Source organism: Arachis hypogaea, chromosome 11 (genome assembly GCF_003086295.3).
Source record: "Arachis hypogaea cultivar Tifrunner chromosome 11, arahy.Tifrunner.gnm2.J5K5, whole genome shotgun sequence".
NCBI classification, from domain to species: domain Eukaryota; kingdom Viridiplantae; phylum Streptophyta; class Magnoliopsida; order Fabales; family Fabaceae; genus Arachis; species Arachis hypogaea.
The window spans coordinates 69,873,236-69,880,791 of record NC_092046.1 but is presented as its reverse complement, the minus strand read 5'-3'; the positions used below and the strand labels follow the sequence as shown (position 1 = coordinate 69,880,791).

Sequence of the window (7,556 nt, the reverse complement as noted above, 5' to 3'; positions counted from 1 at the left end):
TTTTATTTTGAATCAACTAATATTTTTAAGTAATCTTATTATAATAGAATATTTTATATAATTTTAGTAATTGAAAAATAAGAAAGAATTATATAATTTAATTTAAGTAACTTTTATCCTGAAAAAGTTACGATTTATTTTATTAATTTGATATCTTATTTTATAAATTAATTAATTAAGAGTAATTAAATTAGTTTACTAATATTTCGAGTTAATTCAATTAATATTTTTGTGTAAATTTTTATAATTGGTTATTTTATATAATTTCAAATTAGAATTCAGTAATGGAAGTATTATATAATTTAATTTAAGTAATTTCTATTATGAATGAATTATGGTTTATTTTATTAGGAATGATTAAATGGATTTTTGTAAATACTCTAAGCTTAAGTCAATTAATATTTATGTACAATTTTTATTTTAATTAGTTATTTTATATAAACTGAAATTAAAGTTATGATGGAAATATAATGATAGGTCATATAATTTGATTTAGGTAATTGATATTTCGAGTTTAACCGTATTTTATAAAATGTGATTAGTATGTTTACTTTATAATTTAATTTAGAAATAATTATTTGAGCTCAAAAATAGATCGATAGTGAAAATCTTATGCATTTCGAAAGTAATCTTTATAGTATTATATTTGATTTCTGAATTTTTATTCTATCTCGAATATTTTATAACATTGTTATGTTACTCCTATATATTTTACCTAACTCTAGAATTCCCAAATTAAAACTTAAACCTAACCTAATTTTACAAAACCTAAATGCCTATACGTTCAGAAAGGGAAAAAAGAGAGAAAGGGGAACAAAGAGGGAGCAAAGGGGAAACGAGAAATTGATGAAAGGGAGAAGAGGGATCAGGGAAGCCAGAGGAGAGGGTGACGACGGAAGGTGTCATTACTGTCACTGGCATTGAAATCGGAGGGGGAAGCACCACGAAGAACAGAGAGACGCGCATGATAGAGGGAGAAGGTAGTGTCGCTACCGTGCCTGGTGATCATTGCGGAAGCTTCGATCGCTATTGTCCCTGCTAGGGTTACCACTGACGCCGAACAGAACAGGGGAGAGGAGCGCAAATTGGAAGAGGAAAGGGAGCTCTGTTGCCAAGAAAAGAAGAGGCGATGCTGGTGGGGATCGCCGCCGGTGTCGTCGCCGTCACTATGGTTCGTGGTCACCACTGCCGTTGGTGACGGACTAGGTTGCGTCCTAGCTGCCGGAGCCGCCATCACCGTGACCTTGTTGCTTTGGGTCAACCATGTCTCTACCTCTGATGTACCTTGTCGTGCCATATCCGTTGGAACTGCCGTGGTTGGAGCTTGTTATTAGAGAAAGCAATTTGCTGCCACCATCTTTCAGTCTAGCCAGCATCATCATCCTCTTTGTTCCAGTTCCAATGTCAATTTTCTGTTTCTTAAGCCAGTAACGCTTTCTTCCTTACTCTTCTATCATTTTTATTCATCCGTTATACTCTATCCTAATTATAGCAGCATATGGTTTTGTTCTAGTTGTCAATTTATCTCCTGAGCAATCACAATTGGTGTTGAGGTCGTTGATGTTGCTGCTGTTATGCTATAGCTAGTCACAAGAGTTTTACTGCTGCGGGATTACGTTGAAATTGTTGCTGTTGCTGTGAATTCAAAATAAGCGGGCTTATAGTGGTTAATTTGTGCGAGTTCAGCTAATCGAGGTAGGGGGTTTAACTTAAACGATTTTAATTTAAGAATGCCTACAAGGTTTATTGAATAACTGCAAATAGATTTAATAACTTTGAGTAATTGATTGATTATATGAATGTTGGATTGTGATTGCGATTGTGCTTGGTGCTGTGATTGAATTGATTGTAATTATGTATGGTAGATGATTGAATTATTGATTGTTGGTTGTTGAAATGGTTGTTTGGTATATTGCTATGGCTATGAAAGTGACTTGAGATTAGTAGAGGATTGTGATGTTGACTGATTATGAATAAATGGTTGAGACTAAGATAATCATTTGATATATTTGATACTGGATTGAGAATTGTTGAAGAATTAGGGCCCAAAAGACTAAACTATTATTAAGAATTTGGTTTTCAAAATAGAATGGTTACTTTGAGGACGGCCTAATAATTTGCTAGCAATCAAAATGGTGTGAGATTAAAATCTGAGTAAACTTTAACAAGTGTAGTTGTTAGGATTTAAATTTGGAGGTTTCGTATTAACTGAAGATTTAGTTATGATTTTTCAAAGTTAAGCCATAAAATCTGAATTTCTGCATTACCTTTAAGTGAAAACAGTAATTTTGAAAGACTTTAACTAATTCTGTGATGATCGGAATTGTATGAGACTAAGCCTGGGTTAAACTTAGGGATATAAGGAACTAAACTGGTAAATTTGAGACTTTTTCATTAAGTTTATGATTTGTGGTAAATTTTTGAATTATGGATGTCAAATCTGGGTTTTCTGCAGAACGTTTAACACAGTAGCAACTTGTTTCCTCTATTGGAATTTCTCCTGTTTGAATTTTGGAATGGAACCAATTTTAAATGAAACTTTGGTCCTAATACTTTAATTTCATAAAAATTTAGAATTGTTAGAGTTGTGGTTTTAAAGATTTGGATTTTTAAAGTAAGATGTATTATGCAGTAAAAGTCAGGTTTTGTTTTCTAAGTCAGTAACTTTGAGACTTTATAATTTTTAATTCTGGAATGATATTGAGATGCAACTAATTGGAGATGAAAGTTGAATATGTTTAGTACATATGATTCAAATTTCAGGGTTTTCCATGTTTTAATAAGTGAGTTATGGGACTTGGAAGAGGTTGTGTTTAATGCTTTGTAAAACAGAATTCTGCAGAAAATTACCTAACTTCCAAGCTACGTAACTCCTTCATTAAAAATGGTATGACCCTGGAACCAATTGAGAAAGCAATTTGGGTAAGTTAAGTTTAACCACATTAATTTTGAAGGTGGTTGGATTCAATTTGGATTTTATATGAAATTTCGAATCTTGTATGCTGCTGCTGTTTTCTGGATTTAGAACACTGTAGAGCAGTCACAGTTTTGCTTATATTCCCGAAGCTAGAGTCAGCAAAAAATTATGATTTTTGGTTTAATAGAAAGTTTAATCCGAGACAGTCGTATGGATATAAAGTTTGCATGATTCCGAATTCATTTGATATTTTAAAAACAAAATGGAAATCAGGCTGCCAAGTTGTGTTGGTAATTATTTTGGATATGGAATTTAAGAAATAGATTTTCTACTATCAAATGTTTTTGAGAATATATTGCTGTGGCAATTGCTGAAAGAGGCTGACGAAATGTTGAGAAAGAAGGAACCCGTAAGGGTGGATAAGTCCTATTTTTAAAGGAGATTATATCCAAATTTTTACAAAAGTATAATGACTTAATCCAAATCAATATTTAAGGCTTATTTAATGATAAAAACTTCAATAATTCCTGTAAGAAGAAATTATTTGGTATACGAGATTGTTGGCAAGGGCGTGGGTTTTGTCCCGCTTGCATATTTACAATTACAAAAGAGTAAAGAGATAAAGAGAAAAAGAGTAATATAGATACAGATGAAAGAGTAATTAGAGAAAAGTAAAGGGATACAGAGAACAGAGCAACTAGAGTAGAGTAAAGAGATGCAGAGAAAAGAGAAACCAGAGCAGAGTAAAGAGATATTTGTATATATATATATATATATATATATATATATATATATATACATATATATATTAGTTGCTTGATGCAACCCAGAGTTATATTTATATATATTAGTTGCTTAATGCAACACAGAGCTTCTGTAGGGAAACTAAGTTACCTACAGCCATTTTCCGCTTCCCCAGAGCAGAGCAAAGTATATATATATTTTCCTGCAGTAAGCAGAGGCTGTCTCAAATGAGCGGCTATTATCATATGCGCATTTATTTAGGAATGGAAAATCGTATCCGGGAAATCGGGATTACTTGTGACCGGATAAATGTCGGGATTGCGGGCAGCCAACCGACACATGAGCTCATGGCCTATACTAGGACTAGACATTCATCATATGCATCTATGTGACATTGTTTGGGTGTGTATATTGTAATTGGTTTGCCTAAATGAATAATTCTGTTAACTGCTAATTGCTATACTTGATATAATTGCTCTTGATTGTGTTTGAACCTCATTACTTGTGTTTGTAACTGATTGGCTGGATTGTGGTGAATTGGGTGTTGGTTGAATTGCTTGGGCCTGAGGCCGTGATTGGATTGTGTTTGAGGTTTAGTAAGTATGAAAGATTGAGTTGGTTCAGCATAGACTTAATGAACCTATGCTTGGAACAGATTAGTCATTCATACAGTCTAGGAAACTTTTACGAGTTTTATAAAGAAAATATGGGTCTAGGATTTTGAATAATTAACTAATACTTTTAAAGAAGGTTAATTTTCTTTTAGATGTCTCTGAATGAAATTAACTATTTGCGCTTTATTCTTTACTTTCACGGCATTCTCAACCTCTACTGAGAACATGTGGTTTGGTTCTCACCCCCAAATTTTTCACCCTTTCAGTGACATAGGTTTGAAGACACAATTTGAAGCTGCGAGCAATTAGTAGGTTTTCTTTATGGTTTTAATTGCTTTCATAGAGTCCCCTCGCTCTTGTCCTTTGAGGTTTTATTTTAACAGAGGGGTAGGTGTTGTATTTGGGTTTATATGACTTCTTATGTATAAGAATTACTATTAATAATACTTATGTGATTGTTATTATTATTTGCAATGTTTATCCTTGATACATGTCATTAATGAATAAAAACAAAATTTTCTGGCATTTTCTTAAAACTGAAACGCGAAATCGATACAAAGGCTCAGTAATTAAGTAGTTAATATTAGAAAATGTCACGTAACGTTCTTTCTAGTAGAAATACCCTGACTTAAGCAAGGTATTTTGCTGGAAGGGATGTTACAACTTATGCATTGACCCTTATTGAGCTTTTCTATGGGGCATTTTGTCCCCTTTTATTTCTTTCTTTTTCTTTGTTTCTTTCTTTTTCTATTTTTTTCTTTTTCTTTTCCATATTGTTTTTTTTCTTTTCCTTTTTCTCATTTTTCTTTCTATATACAAGATCATCAATGCATAAGGTTTTACATTCATTACACATGAGCATATACCTAATTCCCAATATTTATAACAAAAATACAAAACTACCCTTTTATTCACCAAATATTCCAAGATTTCCCACACTTAAATGACACACACACACACACTAGCCTAAGCCAATCAAATATCCGAATTAAGGACTTTTATTGTTTTCCGCTTTAAGGCTTGTAATGTGCTAAAATTATGAACAAAGTGGGTTAAGCATTGGCTCAAATTGGCTAACAATGGATTATAAGAGGTAAGGCTATTTGGGTAAGTGAGCTACATGAAATGATGGCCTCAATCATATAAATGCATGAATACACAAAATAATGGACATAAAGAATCAAACAAATCAAAGATTACAATCATAGAAAGAGAATAATGCACAGAAGAAGGAAAATAAGTGGTTATAAGATGTAACCACGCCATTAGGATCAAATCTCACAAGCTTGTGTTCTTAGCTCAAAACCATGTTCTAAAATAAATTCTTTCAAGAAAGTTCAACCAAAAATTTTTCAAATTGGTAGGGTGCCCTAAAATAATTTTCTTGGAAAAGAAATCATCACCCTAACCAAGTAGTCCTAGCATAAAAAGAAGTGATAGAATATATAAAAATTCTAACTAACATGCATCCTATCATGCAATGCAATAACTAATCTAACAAATAAAATAAAAAAAATTGGTGTTGAAAAGGAAATTGTTACCCATAGAAATCGGTCGAATGACCTCCCCACACTTGAACATTACACCGTCCTCGGTGCATGCAAAGAAGAGCAAGGTGGATGGGTTTCTACAACTGATGAGCTCCTTCAAAAAGTTATGCGAATGACTTGTTTATTGCCCCATTTAAAAAGTTACGCGTACGCGTGGGTGAGTTGTAGAGGTGTGGGCGCGGACGCGTACAGTGTGCGTCCGCGCAAGGTGAGTTGGGCTAAAGGCTCAAAGCCAGCCCAGAACTGGCACAAGTCTCGGGTCCTTGGCCTGGAAATGATTTTGGCGAATCGGCGCGCATGCGGCATGTGCGCGGGCGCGCGCATATTGAAAATATGGATATCGACGCGTATGCGCGCTGCGCGTGCACGCGTACGCACAGTTGTGTAGTTGGCCCAGCTTTTGCGCGAGATTGGCCCAACTCTCTGGATAGAGTATGGGCCTGCATATATGTATGGACGTGCACGCGCACAGCGTGCGTACGCGTCCTTGACACTTTTTTTTTTGTTTTTTCAGAAATACTAAAAACAGCCTAAAATCTCCCTAACACTACCTACAACTCCAAAATCAACTACAAATGCAAAATTATAGAATTCTATTTGGTTGTTGAAGATTTTTTCAAAAATAAACAAGGAAACTTGCATCACAAGTAACTAACAACCAATTTATTGAAACAAGTATATGGAAAGAAAACTACCTACAATGGTAACTCAAATCACTTATTAATCAAGTCTACAAGAGAGTGGAAAGAGTTTACCATGGTGGGGTGTTTCCCACCTACCACTTTTAGTTTAAGTCCTTAAGTTGGACCTTTGGGAAGCTCTTGTCATGGTGGCTTATGCTTGTACTCATCCTTGAATCTCTAAGGATCCTTGCTCCTCAAATGGTTGACAGAAGTTCCAACCATCTTCACCAAGTTTGGATGGAGTTCCACCCAAGATATAAGCTCCCATAGTTGGTCTTCGCACTTCGATCCGGGGTCCCATATATTATTTTCGCACCTATCTTCTTGTTGATCTTCATGAATTTTTCGTTCGGGTGGTTGACAAGTATGACAAGTAGAATTCTCCTTAGTGCACCAAGTCTTCTTCCTAGACCCATGTAAAGTAGCATTCATCCAATCATAGTCCCTATACTTTGAAGCTTTGACCTTGATGAGCCTAATTCCAAACATCCAACCACTACACAACTCCTTTTTACTCTTAATTCCACAAAGAGCTCTAAGTTGACCATCATTTTCGATTAATCCATATTCAAGTGAGAAAGCAAAGCTTAGTGATAAGAATTTTACCCACTTGAATGTTGTGTTGGATGGTGACTTGGGGAGGGTGACCTCCCTACACTTAGACCATGCGAGGTCTACTTTTTTAGGCTCTTCTTTAGTTGTTTCCACCTCTTCGCAAGCCTCTTTAATTTCAACCTTTTCCTTTTTATCACTTGGCTTGGTGTTGTCTTCAAGAACTTTGATTTCTTGCCCAATGAGAGGTGCCTCAATTTTGGATAGGAATTCATTGATGAATGAATCTACCTCTTGATCAACCTCTTCATATTCTTCAATTTCGATATACACCATGCCAACTTTTTCCTCTTAGTAGCTCTCTTCCGATTCACCTTCTTTCTCATTGCTCACCAAGGGTATGGGAGGTTGCACACATTCTTCTATAATTTTAACTTCATGTCCAATGGGAAAGGATTCAATTGTAGATAGAAATTCATCCATGATTGAATCCATC

The 7,556-nt window shown here is 34.7% G+C and overlaps 1 long non-coding RNA gene across 1 annotated transcript; it reads left to right on the top strand.

Annotated features, from left to right (window-relative positions):
* Positions 1–713: 713 nt before the first annotated feature.
* LOC140176363 (uncharacterized) lies at positions 714–4,749 on the top strand. The gene is made up of 3 exons (XR_011867600.1): positions 714–1,427; positions 1,514–1,695; positions 4,542–4,749. It is a non-coding gene; the product is annotated as an uncharacterized lncRNA (long non-coding RNA).
* Positions 4,750–7,556: the final 2,807 nt, after the last annotated feature.